The 15,984-nt window shown below is 36.2% G+C and overlaps 1 pseudogene across 1 annotated transcript; it reads left to right on the top strand.

Moving 5' to 3' along the window:
• Positions 1-3,152: 3,152 nt before the first annotated feature.
• Positions 3,153-3,410, top strand: LOC308275947 (heat shock factor-binding protein 1-like; annotated as a pseudogene). Its single transcript has one exon. The product of its transcript is annotated as a heat shock factor-binding protein 1-like (transcript).
• The last annotated feature ends 12,574 nt before the right edge of the window (positions 3,411-15,984 follow it).

The raw sequence follows: 15,984 nt of genomic DNA, 5'->3' as shown, positions 1-15,984 counted from the left end.
TATTATGCCAAAAGAATTAAAAATTAGGAAGCTGAAAACCTTCCATTTCTAACATGATTTATATTAAGATTAAATAAAAAAGTCAAGTGTGATGGCACACAATTGTAATTGTAGTACTTGGGAGGTTGAGACAAGAGGACCAGCTTCAGCAACTTAGTGAGGTCCTAGGCAACTTACAAGATTTTGTTTCAATATAAAAAAAATAAGGCCAAAGGTGTAGCTTATGGGTAGAATGTTCTTGGGTTAAATTCCTTGTACCAAAAATAAAATAAAATAAAATTTCATCCACTGTCTAAAGCCATTTTCTCCTCTTTTAAATGCTCTTCATCCACTGTCTTCCAAATAGTTGAGTGAATACTATGAAAACATATAAACTATAAAAAATATATAAAACAAGGTGAATATTTAAAGAACTATGAAAAATCTACAATTATGCATAGCAAAAGCCAGCCAAAATCTACAACAATGCTTCTCATGTTTTTCAGAACCCTTTATTTTAAAAGCAATTATTTGGACTCCAGGAAAGATGGCAACCAGGGGAAGCAGCAAACACCAGTCTTGCTGACACCCTATCTCCATTGCCTCAAAAATAGCATTCTACAAAGCCAGAAAATTCTATCACTAGAGGAACAGAAATGATAGATACAAGGGACAGAGAAAAAGAAGAATAGAAGACCGATCAGAGAGTAGAAAAGAAACCCGCCCACCTTGCAGCACCAGGCACCACAGTGGCATCATCTTGCATCATAGCACCCAACTCCAGAGATAAAAAGGAAAACCAAGGACCTGAAGTGAACAGCTGCAGATCACTGGGGTTGTAAGCCATTAGTTCTTCTTGCACAAACACTGGCTATAAACTCCAGCAGTGGTGGCTGAGCTCACCACACACTTCAGGGATCCAGATCAGGGATCCTGCGCTTAACACTAGATCCAGCCTCACTGATACTGACCATCTGCAGAGACTGAGAAAGACTCAGAGAATCAGGCTTAGAGCAAGAAAGGTGCTTCTTTGTTTTGTATTAAATCCACTCCATATCACTATATCAGAAACTCTACATTGGTTACTAGAATACTACTACATTTTCACTATCTCTAATCTCTAGTATACCACCTTACCAAAACCATACTCTCGTTCTATTTGATCCTATCTGAGGCTTTACTCTACTCTTTCATTTACAAATTCACTTCCTTCCTTACTCAACCAAACATAGAGCAAGAGGTCAATACACAGATAGAGGAAACTTACAAAACCCCATTTAGACAAGATCAGAGAAAAGGTGCCCCACAGCACATAATAGTCAAACTGACCAATATAGAAGCCAAGGAGAAAATCTTAAGCCAACAAAAACTAAATACCAAGTGACATTCAGAGGCAAACCAATTGAAATCACACCAGACTACCAAAACCAAGTCATGAAAGCCAAAAGGGCCTGGAGAAGCATATTCCAAACTTAAAGCAAACAGCCTGCAGCCAAAAATCTCCTATCCAGCAAAACAATTTCTCAAATTAGATGAGGAAATAAAAATCATCCATGACAAACAGAAGCTTAAGAAATTTATGTCTTCAAAACCAGCACTAGAGAAAATACACAAAGAGAAATAAGTAATACATAACAGAACCATATAAACAAGAATTTCATTCCAGCAAAGAACAACAAACACTATTTCAAACAGAAGTTAAACCTCAACATGTTAGAAATTAATAATCATCTCTCAATAATTACATTGAACACAAATGGCCACAACAACCCAATAAAAAGACATAAAGTGGCAAAATGAATTAAAAACCAGACTCCATCTATCTACTGCCTGCAAAAAAAACACACCTTACAAGTAAAAATAGTCACAAACTTAAGGTAAAAGGCTGGAGCAAGGTAATCTATGCCAACAGAACTTAAAGACAAGTAGGAATAGCAATTAGGATATCAGAAAAATTAGACTAAAGCCTAAGCTTATTAGAGAGTCAAATAAAGTCATTTTTTTACTGGTCAAAGGAACAAGACAGCATGAGAAAATAATGATATTAAACATTTATGCCCCAAACTTGGTGCAGCTATTTTCATAAAACAAACTCTTTGTGACATTATGTCACACATAAATCTCAATACAATAATACTGGGAGATTTCAACACCCCTCTTACATGATTATACTGATGTTCTAAACAAAAGATCAGTAAAGATGCTTCAGACCTGATGAACACCATTAATCAAATAGACCTGTTAGACACACATTGACTATTCTACCCAAATACAGCAGAGTTCACATTTTCTCAACTGCTCACAGAACCTTCTCCAAAACTGATCACATCCTAGGCTACAAAGTGGGCACTAGGAAATTTTAAAACTGTGGCATACTTCCCTGGGTCCTTTCAGACCATAATGGAATGAAACTAGAAATCAACCATAAGAAGAGCCAGAGAAACCACATAAACATGTGGAAACTGATTATAACACTGCTGAATGAAGAATGAATCATAAAAAGTATCTAAAATCAAATAAAAATAGAGATACAACAAACCAAAACCTCTGAGACACTTTGAAGTCAGTATTAAGAGGAAAATTCATAGCACTGAGTGCTCATATAAGAAAAATAAAAAATCATCAAATAAATAACCTAAGGACACACCACAAAACCCTTGAAAATGGGAACAACCTAACACCAAAGCCAGTAGAAGACAGAAAATTATTAAAATCAGAGCAGAAATCAACCAAGCAGAGAAAAATACAGAAAATAAACAAAACCAGAAGCTGGTTTTTTGAAAAAATAAAAAACTAGATAAACCACTAGCCAACCTAACCGAAAAAAAGAACATACACAAATTATAAGGATAAAAATGAAAAAGGAGATATCACTACTGACAATGTAGTAATCCAGAGGATTATCAGAAACTACTTTAAAAAAAAAAAACTATACTCCAACAAATTGGTAAATCTGGAGGAAATTGACAACTTTCTAGATAAATACAACCTGCCTAAACTGAGTCAAGAATCTATAAAAAATTAAACCAACCATCAAAGAAAAGCCAATGACCAGATGGTTTCCCAAGTGAACTTTATAAAACCTTTATAGAAGAGCTAATCCCAGTACTCCTCAATTGAGTAGTAGGTAGGTGATGGGCTGAGACTTCACCACCAAGCTGGGAACCGGGGAGATGGCCGAGACCGACCCTAAGACAGTGCAGGACCTCACCTCGGTGGTCCAGACACTTCTGCAGCAGATGCAAGATAAATTTCAGACCATGTCCGACCAAATCATTGGGTGAATTGATGACATAAATAGCCGCATTGACGATCTGGAGGAGAACATCGCGGACTTCATGATGCAGGCCAGGGTGGAGGAGCTGGAGGGTGAGAACAAGGTCCCCGCCCCTCAGAAGAGCTGGAGGTTGCTAATACTTACAGAAGTCTAATTTCTCTGAGCCAAGAGAAGACCAAATGGCTTTTTGCAACTAACTACTGTGTGTAGACAGGTTTTTATAGTATAAAGTATGGGTTCTTATCACATACTACATAGTTTATAGAGTGATTTTCCCCCCAGTTTCTCAAACATGATCTCTTCACATCCTGGAACTTGGTCAGTTGTGCTCTCTTAATTATTAAACACTAAAGTGTTGGCAGTTCCTGCATAAAATTGTCAGATTTTTTAGTGCATTTTTAAGTCATTTTTCCCTGTCATTCCTTTTGTAGTAGTTGCTGTTTGATAAAAGTTCCTATGTATTTTTTTATTAGATAAACAGTAAGTCTTTCAATTGTTGTTATACTTGGTGCAGTAAGACATTTGTAGAGTTTAGGGTTCTTTCATTTTCACCACAAAGTAACGAGCTAACACTAAGTAGTGTGTTGGCAATACTTTTCAAGTGGCTAAAAACCTTTAAAAGTTGATTCAGAAATGTCACTACTCTGTTGCCAAAACTCCAAATTGAACTGTTACTTAGAATTCTATAAGATGAGATGCTAAAGTCAATGAAAAGAAACCACTGCCACTTTACTGTGTTAGCATTTTTTTAAATACAGAAAATAACCAAAGAGCCTGATAGAATGAGGTGTTTATCTCATTATCTGTTTATCTGTTAGGTTTGCATGATATTCTAACACTGCAGTAGGACCCTACATTGTTCATCTACAATGGTTACCATAAAAAAAAACTGGCAGGATTTTTAAACTCAGTTACTCCATCCTTTCTTTGAGCTAGTGATTAAAAGAGAGAAGAAAAGAGAGACAGTTTTGAGTCTGTGCCAATCACTTGGCTAGAAAATATGCATGATTGGTAATGAGCTCAGGACTTTAAGAACTACTATATTTCTCACCTAAATTCTTGCAAAGTGACAATTTTGTTACTGATTATGGAAGACAAGTAATAACTTTTGCCATCCAGAAATGTATCATCAGCAGTGCTAAGCCTGGAAGCCAGTATTGATGATGTGGAAGGGAATGCATGTGATTGTCACCACTGAGGATTTTTATGCAACAAGAACAGGAATAACTGAAAAAGTTGAGGAATGGGATGGTCCTCTTAAAGGGAAACTCTTAATGAAAAAAAATTTTTTTCAAGTTGCCCATATCACAAATTTTATTTGTTTTACAAATATATAATACAAAGAAATATTTTGCCTTATTTATAAATCCTGTGGAGAATACACAGGAGTCAAATTCTGTAATAAAAATGAAGTCACCATAGTTACTCTGCAGCTGTAGAAACACCTATGAGCAGGCCAGTAGGTGGCACTGCAAATTCAGTTCTAGATGTCCCCCTCTCTTGGGCCTTGGCCACACCAGCAGAAACTTGTGCACAGGGCTGGTGAGTGGTGGATGACAACAATAAGGCTCTGGCTGTGGGAAGAAAAAGGACCTCCTGAGGAGTTGGATTCCTTAAAGGAACAGAGTTCAGAGGCAGGCCCCCCTGACCAAAAATAAATGCCATGAATAAAGGTACCTGAAATCTTGCTTAAAAAAAAAAAAAAAAAACCTCCTCAATCTATTTAGTAAAATAAAGGAAAACAGGACACTCCCAAATACATTCTATGAAGCCAACATCTCATTAATACCAAAACCAAATAAAGACAGCTCAAGGAAGGAAAACTAAGGCCTATATATCTGATTAATTTGGATACAAAACTGATAAATAAAATACTAGCAACACGCATTCAAAACCATATCAAAAAAAAATTATACACCATGACCAGTTAGGGTTCATCCCAGGGATGCAAGGCTGGTTTGACATACAAAAATCAATCCATGTATTCATCATATAAACAGACCCAAAGACAAAAATCACATGATCATTTCAATATACTGAAAAGCATTTGATAAAAATCCACATCCATTTATGCTAAAAGCACTGCAGAAAATCATAATAGAAGGAATGTATCTGAACATCATAAAGGTAATCTGCAATAAGCCCACAGACAACATCATATTAAATGAGAAAAAAACTTTGTGAATTTCCCCTAAAAACAGGAAAATGACAAGGATGTCCATTATCACCACTTCTCTTCAATATAGTACTTGAGACTCTAGCCAGAGCAATAAGGCAAGAAAAGGAAATCAAAGGAGTACAAACAGTAAAAGAAGAACTCAAATTTTAACTGTTTGCAAACGACATGATACTATACTTAGAAGACCCAACAAACTCAACCAAAAGGCTTATAGAACTGATCAACAAATTCAGTAAAGTCTCTGGATACAAAATAAACATTAAAAACTCAGAAGCTTTTTTGTATACTAACCATAAATACAGTGAAAAAGAAATCCAGAAAACACTTCCACTCAGGATTTCCCACAGAAAATAAAATACTTAAGAATAAACTTAAACAAGGAGGTAAAAGACCTCTACAAGAAAATTATAAAACATTGAAAAGGAAATCAGTAAAGACCTTAGAAGTAAAAAAGATCTTCCATGTTCATGGATAGGCAGAATAAATATCACAAAAATGGCCATACTTCCAAAAATGATATGCAGATTAAATGCAATACCCATTAAATTACCAAGTTCATTCCTCACAGACATAGAAAAAGCAGACCTAAAATTCATTTGAAACAACAAACATACAAGAATAGCCTTAGTAGTTCTTAGCAACAAAATCCATACAAGAGGAATCACAAAACCTTACTTTAAACTATACTACAAAGCCACAGTAATAAAATCAGCATGGTACTGACACAAAAACAGATACATAGATCAATGGAGCAGAATAGAAGACTCAGAAACAAATCCACACACTTACAGCCAATTGATTTTTGACACAGGGGCCAAAAACATACACTGTAAAAAAAGATAGCCTATTCAACAAATGGTGTTGGCAAAACTGGTTAATTATATGCATAAAATGGAAATAAATCCCACTTTATCACCTTGCACAAGAGTCAATTCAAGATGGATCACATTTGGAAATTAGACCAAAGACCTTGAAAATTTATACTCCAATAGACTGGAAAACATGGAAGAAATTGATAGATTTCTAAGCACATATAACCTAACTAAATTGAACCAAGAGTACATAGCAAGCCTAAACCTACCAATAGCAAGCAAAGAAATAGAAAGAGCAATAAAAATCCTGCCATGAAAGAAAACTCCAGGCCCAGATGAGTTTCTAGCTGAATTCTACAAAACTTTCAGAGAACTAAACTTGTTTTGGAAAATTGAAAGAGATAGAATTCTCCCTAACTCCTTATATGAGGCCAGTATCACATTAATATAAAAATCATATAAAGATAACCCAAGAAAAGAAAATTACAGACCAATAACTTTGATAAATATAGATGCAAAATTTTTAAATAAAATACTAGCTACACACATTCAAAACCATATCAAGAGAATGTACAGCACAACCAAGTCGGTTTTATCCCAGAAAAGCAAGACTAGTTCAACATATGCAAATCAATACATGTTATTCACCATATATATAGAACTGAGAACAAAAACCATCTGATTTTATCAATAGATATTGAAAAAGCATTTGACAAAACCAATACCCATTCATGTTAAAAACACTGCAGAAAATTGAAATAAAAATATATCTCAACATAATTTAGGCAATATACAATAAACCCAAACCCAACATCATATTGAATGGGGAAATACTGAAAGAATTTCCACTAAAATCAGGACCAAGAAAAGGATGCCCACTATCACCATAACTCCTTTTTCAATATATTCCTTGAGACTCTTGTCATGCAATAAGACAAGAGAAGGATGTCAATGGAATTAAAATAGAGAAAGAGAAATTAAAATTATCCTTGTTTGCAAATGAAATGATCCTATACCCAGAAAACCCAAATAACTCAAACAATAGACTACTGGAGCTAATTAATCAATTCAACAAAGTTGTAGGATACAAAATCAACCTAAAGAAACCAGCTGCTTTTCTATATGCAAACAATGAATCCACAGAAAGGAAATAAAACAATGCCATTCACAATAACTTCAAAACCAATAAAATACCTAGGAATAAATCTAACCTGAGATGTAAAATACCTCTACAATAAAAACTATAAAACATTAAAGAAAGAAATTGAAGAAGACCTTGGAAGTTGAAAAAAATCTCCCTTGCTCATGGATAGGCAGAATAAATATCATCAAAATTGCCATTCTGCCAAAAGTGATCTACAGATTCAATGCAATTCCTATCAAAATACCAATATTCTTCATAGACCCAGAAAAATTAGTCATGAATTTTATATGAAGAAACAAAGGACCCAGAATAGCCAAAGGAATCCTCAGCAATAGGAACCATGCAGGAGGCATCACAATCCCTGATTTCAAATTATACTACAGAGCAATAGTAGTAAAAACAGCATGGTATTGGCACAAGAATAGGTATACAAACCAATGGAGCAGAATAAAAGAAACAGAAACAAACCTGAACAGCTATAGACAGTTCATCTTTGAAAAGGGGGCCAAACTCATATGCTGGAGAAAACACAGCCTTCTCAACAAGTGGTGCTGGGAGAACTGGCTATCCATTTGTAGAAAGATGGAACTAGATCCTTACCTCTCACCATGCACAGGAATCAATTCTAGATGGATCAAAGACTTGGAAACTAGAACAGAGATTGTGAAGCTATTAGAGAAGGACATAGGTTCAACACTTCGACATATAGGCACAGGCAGTAACTTTCTCAACAAGACCTCCAAAGCACAGGAAATTAAAACAAGAATTAACAAGTGGGATGGTTTCAAACTAAAAAGTTTCTGCTCATAAAAGGAAACCATCAAGAATCTAAAGAGAAAACCTACAGAATGGGAGAAGATCTTTACTAGCTTCCACTCTGATAGAGGGCTAATATCCAGAATATACAAAGAGTTCAAAAGACTCTACACTAGCAAAACAAATAACCCAATTAAGAAATGGGCAACTGAATTGGATAGACACTTCACAAAAGAAGAAATACAAATGGCCAATAGATACATTAAAAGTTTTTCAACATCATTAGCCATCAGAGAGATGCAAATCAAAACTACACTGAGATTCCATCTAACCCCAATCAGAGTGGCATGCATAAAGAAATCAAATAACAAGCATAAAGAAGTCAAATAACAAGAAAGGCTGGCAAGGATGTGGGGAAATAGTAACTCTTTTACACTGTTGGTGGGAGTAAAAACTAGTTCAGCTGCTATGGAGATCACTGTGGAGATTTCTTAGAAAACTGGAAATGTATCTAGAGAATTAAAGTAACATATGCATACCCATGTTCATAGCAGCACAATTTGTAATAGCCAAAAAATGGAACCAACCTAGGTGTCCACTAAGAGATGAATAAATTACAAAATTATGGAAACATTATGTTAATTGAGATCGATCAGCTAGGCACTGAAAGAGAAGTTTTCCCTGGCATCCTAATACTCCCAAGTTTGGGCATATTAGAGAAAACATATGTCCCTTCTCTTTCTGTGCTTGGCTGATCTCACTTAACATAATGTTCTCCAGGTCTTTTCATCTTCTTGCAAATGACATGATTTTGTTCTTTATTGTTGAGTAGAATTCCATTCAAGTGTATATTTTCCATAATTTTGTTTTCTCTACCCAAAGATCTAGATATTCAGTGTCATGCTCAGCTGAGTGTTTTAAATAGATAATAATGTCTACTAGTTAGGTGTGCACCAGGCTCTACTCTTTATATATATTGAGCCTTTAATTCTGAAAAACAACTTCAAAAGAATGAATTGTTATTAGCCGAGTTCTGGATGGGAGAAGTGTGATACAGAGAAGTTAAGTAACTTGTCTAAAGTGGCACAGCTGAAACATGGCCGAGCTGAAATTCAAACTCAGATAATCTAACTCCAGACACTACCTTCTAACCACAATGCCTTTCTTCCTCTCTTTGAATGAAAGAGTATAATGAGAGATTTTGCTAAATAGTTTGTGAAATTCACTTCACTACCTCATTTCTCAGCTTTCAAGCAAGTATTGCTGTGTTTTATACAGATGCATTTTAGGCAAGACATTTCATCTAAATACCCCCAATGAAAAGGTTTAATTTGTTCTCCTAGATAATTGTAAGAATATTAAAAGTAAGCCGGGTATGGTGGCACAAGCTTGTAATCCCAGGATTTAGGAGGCTGAGACAGGATGATGATAGTTTACAGACAGCCTCCGCTATTTAGTGAGGCCTTTTTCAACTCAGTGAAACCCTATTTCAAAATAAAGAATAAAAATATGGCTGTGGGTGTAGCTCCGAGATAGAATGCCCCTGTGTTCCATCCCCACTACTGCAAAAAATATATATTAAGGGTATATGCACAGACTAGGAATAAATACCCCAGAGAAAATAAAATGTAAGCAGAAATAAATTAATGTTTAGTTTCCTACTTCATGTAAGTAGGCTTGCTAGTTAGCATGTTTAGTGTATACTGTTTCAGTTATTCTTCTCCATCACTGCATTTCAAGTAACAAATCACATCAATTGGCACTGATTTTATTTGTATCAGGATATCTATTCTCAGTCAATATATTATTAAATTATATTTTTTCAAAACTTTTCAACATGATTGTCCTTTATATATTCTCTCACTTATCCTTCAAAACAATCCAACTAAATAGGCATTATTATTCCCATTTTAGTATGAAACAAAAGAGAGAGCTTGACTTCTGGGAAGATGGCGACCGAGAAAAGCAGCATTTTAGAGTCCTGCTAAAACTCGATCTCTGTTGCCACAAAATCAGCGCTTTTCATAACCAGAAAACACCATCAGCAGAGAAATAAAAAATGTAAACACAAGGGACAGAGAAAAAAAAGACTAGAAGAACAACCAGAGACCAGAAATCAACCCTGCAATGTGGCGGCGTAGCAAGCTGGCACCATCTTCCCTCACAGCACCAGGCTCCAGAGAGGAAAGGTAAACAAGGAGCTGAAGTGAGCAGCTGCAGATCATTTGGGTTTAATTCAGCAGTTCTTTCAGTGCAAAGAACGCCTAAAACTTCTAGTGGTCAAGCTCATCATGCCTTCCAGGGACTCAGAAGGAGCTCAAAACCAGAAAAGGAATACGCCAGCCTCACGGCCAAGGGCATGACAGCAGCACCATATTGCCAGCAGCGCCAGCTTCATGGCCTAGGGTGTGGCAGCAGCGCCATATTGCCAGCAGTGCCAGCCTCACGGCCGAGGGCGTGGCAGCAGCACCATATTGCCAGCAGCTACAGCGAGTTTGCTGCACCCCACCACAGCTCCAGATGTTTGAGCACAATAACCATGAGTGTAATTGTGGCCCCTAAAGGAGAAATCCCTGTACTGCACTCCCAGGGACTTACATAGCTTTGATAATCTCATTGGGTCGGATATTTTGCAGTCCAACCCAGTGAAGGAGTAGCAGTGCCAGAGATACCACACCCTAGCCACATCTCCCTGTGGGAAAACGCCTAGCCTGGCACTCCCACAGTCTCACGCAACCTCAATTAAATTCCTGGGTATGAGACTTTGAGATACAACCCTGTAAAGGAATAGTGGCAGCTGAGATTACAACAGACTCGAGATACAGAGCACCCTAAGTGAAGTCGTTGTGACCCAGGGAAGGCACAAAATTTTGAAATCATGTGAAAGAGGAACAACAATAGAGCAATGAATTCCCACAACCCCACAACATCAGAACCTGATAACACAGAAATTCAGAGACCTCTAGAAGATCTAATAGGAAAATAACTGTAGAAATAATAGAGGACTTTCGGAAAGAATTCAGAGAGAGTCAAACAGAGATAAAGGATGCAATCATTGAAGTAAAGGCCTCAATTCAAAGTATAAACAAATGATTAGACCACATGGAGAACAGAATCTCGCTCCTAGAAGATGATCACTCCAAAAACGAACGCATAATTTATAACTTAGAAAAAAAAATCAGACAGCAGAAATCTGACACTGAAGAAATATGGGCCCATTTTGAGAGAGCTAATTTAAGAATAATGGGAAGAGAGGAGGGAAAAGAAGGTAAAACCAAAGGCATCAATAATATCTTCAAAGAAATAATAGAAAAATTTCCAAACATAGAGCAAGAATTCGATACACAGGTCCAGGAAACTTATAGAACTCCCTTCAGACAGGATCAGAGAAGAGGATCCCCATACAACATAATTGTCAAAATGACCAATGTGGAAGCCAAGCAGAGAATCTTAAAGGCAACAAAAACAAAAGGCCAAGTGACATTCAGAGGCAAATCAATTAGAATCACTCCAGACTTCCCAAACCAAGTCATGAAAACCAGAAGGGCTTGGAGTAACATATTCCAAACTCTGAAAGAAAACAACTTCCAGCCAAAAATTTTCTACCCAGCACAACTATCTATCAAATTAGATGGGGAGCTGGGCGTGATGGTGCACACTTGTAATCTCCACCCTTGGGAGGCAAAGATAGGAGGATCGCACAGGTTCGAAGCCAGCAGCTCTGGGTGAAGAGACCCTGTTTCCATATATATATATATATATATATATATATATATATATATATATATATATATATATATATATATATATAGTCTGGGAGTGTAACCCAGAGGTAGAAGGTTTCCAGGAACCTCAGTACCACCAAATTAGATGGGGAAATAAGAAGCTTCCATGACAAACACAAACTGAAGGAATTTATGTCTTCAAAACCAGCGCTAGAGAAAATACTCAAAGAAATTAACTACAAAGTAGAAATAGATAATACACACCAGAACCAGAGAAACAAGATTTTCCATCCAGCAGACAACTAAGCAAAGAAGAATATTTTAATGTGTTTATAAGTTAAAATCTTTGGAGATTCATTATTTATTTCAGTCTTTTACCTATTTCTAAATTGTATTTCTAAATTGTATTGTTTGCTTTTATTGTTGCTAATTTCAAGTTGGAATATTAATATACCTTCAGGTATAGCATTTGGAAATATTTTATTCCATTCTATCAGTAACTTTTAACTCTGTTTACATTGTACAATTTTTTTATTTTTTAGGAAGTTTGTTTATTCTTTTGTTGCCTGTGCCTTTGAAATCATATCCAAGAAATCACTGCCAATTTCAATGTTGTGAAGTGTTATAACCCAGGTTTTCTTCTAAAAGTTTAGAGTCTTAAGATTTATATTTAGGTCTTGTATCTATCTTGAGTTAATATTTGTATATGGTGTTAGGTAAGGGTCCAATCTCATTATTTTTTATGTAATTATTATCTTTTAACTATTTAGTGAAAAGATTACTATTTCCTTCACCAAATGTTCTTGGGAACTGTCAAAAATAACTTGGCCATATATGGAAGAATCTATTTCTAGGCTTTTTATTTTATTCCACTGGTTTCTATATCTGCCTTTACACCAGTACTACACTATTTCAATTATTGTACCTCTATAAGGTTTGAAATCAGAAAATGTACATCTACTAGCTTTATTCTTTTTGAGAGTGTTTGGGGTATTTAGAGTTCATATTTCTTGTTAGGATAGACTTTTTCTGAAAAAAAGAGTATAATAGTTTTACCTTAAAAAAGAAAAAAAGAAAAAATATACTCTGGTAAGAAAGAAATTAAAAAGAAATACTAAAATTTTATCTCTAAGTGACCAAAAGTTTGATATCAGACAGATGAATCTGTTGTATGAGATTATCATTGTTAATTTTGGAAAAATTGCTATAATATTAGATGTCAACCACTAAGCCAAGCATGGGAAGGAGGGATGGGGAGGGAATGGGGCAGGGATTGGGTAGGGGCTAACTGGGCAATGTGTGCATGTATGTCTACACAAGTTTTTGTCCCATTATGATGTATGAATACAGTGCACCAATTTAAAAAATCAATAAAAAAGAGCTTAATTTTTTCAACATCACACTGTTTGTAAGTAGCATAATATGACTTAAACACTAAACCAAATATGAAGCTGAATCTCTTTCCTATTGCCCCTTAAATTTGACAAAGAGAAAAATAGCTTTCACTGTGATATTAAGTTCTTTCCTTTGTGAGCCATATTGACTAAAATTTAGTAATAATATTTATGCCTTAGCTAAAACCTTGTATCTGAGGAACTCAAATTCTCTATGCTCCATTAATTCTGCAAATTTTCTCTAGAGATCACAAAAGAAAAAGCTGAAAAATGAACAATGGTTGTCCTCCTTGGTCCTGAGGCCAACAGTCCAGCCCTGTATCAGCTCTGTGATTTCCCAATGAGCTCCACAGTTAGGCAGCTTAGCCTGGACATTATGCCTTCACATTACAGAACAAAATAATGAAAGAAGTTTGAAGTAGCTTCCTTGTCTCCAATGCTCTGGAAGAACTGAGATCCTTTTAGAAGTTATACAGATAGCAGAAAGTAAAATGGAGGGATGGTCACAGGTAAGGATCCACCTGGTTCTTCTACTCCCTGGCTGAGTACTGTGGGCAGATCAATCTCCTCCAGGCTCAGATTACTCATCTGTTGCACAAGTAAAAGGGAAAAGAGGTGTGGGCCTGGGGTCTGCAAATTAGCTCTACTGTTCAAACCCTGTTCTATTTTGTAAATCATCCTGATTGAAGCTTGTATCACAGCCAGGTCTATCCATTGCTATTTATTGACTTGGGTTATTTTTGCACTATAAGAGCAGCTGAGTAGCTGTGACAGAATCCATCTGGCCTGCAGAGTACTTAGTAGTTGGCCCTTTACAGAGCTCTGGTGATTTCATGTTCCATCTTTCTTCCTCTGATGACAAACCTCTGGAAATCAGTTATAAAAACATATTTGAGTGACATAAAAATCCTTAAAAAACATAAAAGATATTCTTGGGCAAATAAATTTATAAGGTATACTTGAAATGCAAAAGGTAAATAAGATTAGCAAAAGGTAAATAAGATTAGCAAGAAATAGGAGGCTATAGCTCATAAAACACCTAGGAGAAGACCAGATATGGAAGGGACTATAGTGAAGTTACTAGCTCAGAAAAACAAGTACAGAGAAGAAGAAGGTCCCTAGCCAGCTGACAGGGTGAGCAGGACTTTCCAGCAGGAATAGCCAGGTGCCTGCCCTCACTATCCTCTTCATGCCTCAGCAGCAAATATATCTGCCACTAGACCAAGGCAATGACAGGTATACATGAGCCAGGATATTAGAATGGATATGAGTTTCAGGCAACACCCTGGAAAATCAGGGGAGTTACATTTCCAGGAGACTCACTGCTGCTACATTCCACCCAAATATCCCCCAATCATTGGACATAGGGTATCAAAAAGAGATGAAACATTCACAGAGAGTGAAGAGGGAATCATAATTACAAGATGAGCTCAACCAAATGTTGCCTAACATTTGAGAAAATCAGCACTATAACAGAGAGACTTCAAGTACAAGTACAACTGGACACTCAAGTAAACATTGTTACTAAATCAAACAGAATGAGAGTAAGTTATATGAAGAACTCTTAGAAATAAATTAAAAACAATGAATCCTCCCTCCCCCACAACAAATATGAACAGGCAAGGCAATTCACAAAAGAAAAAATATAAATAGCCAGAAATACATCAAAAGTTTCTCATTCTCACTAGTATCAGGAAGAGTCAAACCCAATACCTCTGGCATACCCTCCATTAGATAGATGAAAGGTTGGGAAAATGATAGCAACTACTTCTGAGGGAGGGGTATTTTTCTTACATCCTACTAGTAGAAGAGTAATTTGAATTAGCCTATTTAACATTAAATGTGCATATTTTCTTTAATCCAACAATTCTACTTCTTAGTGTCTAGTAGAAAGAATATTTTCATCGATGTAAAATTGTTCATGCTGCACTATTTAAATAAGAAGAAATTAAAGCACCTTAAATTTCCACCAGTAATGAACTAGCAAACTCTGGTATATGCAAGCTAAGAAATACTTTGTTCCATGAGACATTAATTAACTCCAATAGAATGTGAAATCCACTCTTGAATGACAGTGACTTTCTGAAGTCATTATTCCCTTGTGCCTACAACAGTATCTGTATAGAAAAGCACTGAGAATGAGCTGAAAGGATTAACCATGCTACAGGAATGTGTTCTCCCTACACCACGAGATGCTGACAGTTACAGGTGGCACTAACATGCTCCCTTTCCCTCCATTTTCCAGGGGGAAGGTTTGGCCCACACAGATCTCCCACCAAGATGAGAGGGAATGCCTTGGTCTGAACAAACTGCCACAATAAAATATCATAGACTGAGTAACTGAAACAACAGAAGCTTATTTCCTCACTGTTCTGGGGGCTGGAAGGTCCAAGATCAAGGTCCAACAAGGTTGGCTTCTGATGAGGTCACCCTTCCTGGCTTGCAGATGGCATCTTCTTCCTGTCTTCCAGTGGCCTTATTTCAGTGCATGTACATAGAGAGAAAGAGAAAAATGAAAGAAAGGAAGGGAGGGAGAAAGGGAGGTTTCTGGTATCTCTTCTCACAATGGCATTACTTCCACATAGAGGCCCACCCTCATAATCTCATTTAACCCTAATTATGTCCCAAAAGCCCTATCTTCATTTATCATTACATCATGGATTAGAGTTTCAATATATAAATTTAGAGAAAAAATGAAATTTTCATTCCATAATAGAG

This window comes from Muscardinus avellanarius (genome assembly GCF_963383645.1).
Source record: "Muscardinus avellanarius genome assembly, chromosome: 1".
In the NCBI taxonomy this organism is placed as follows: domain Eukaryota; kingdom Metazoa; phylum Chordata; class Mammalia; order Rodentia; family Gliridae; genus Muscardinus; species Muscardinus avellanarius.
Note: the sequence above shows the minus strand (reverse complement) of the source record. Positions and strands in the feature narration are given on the sequence as shown.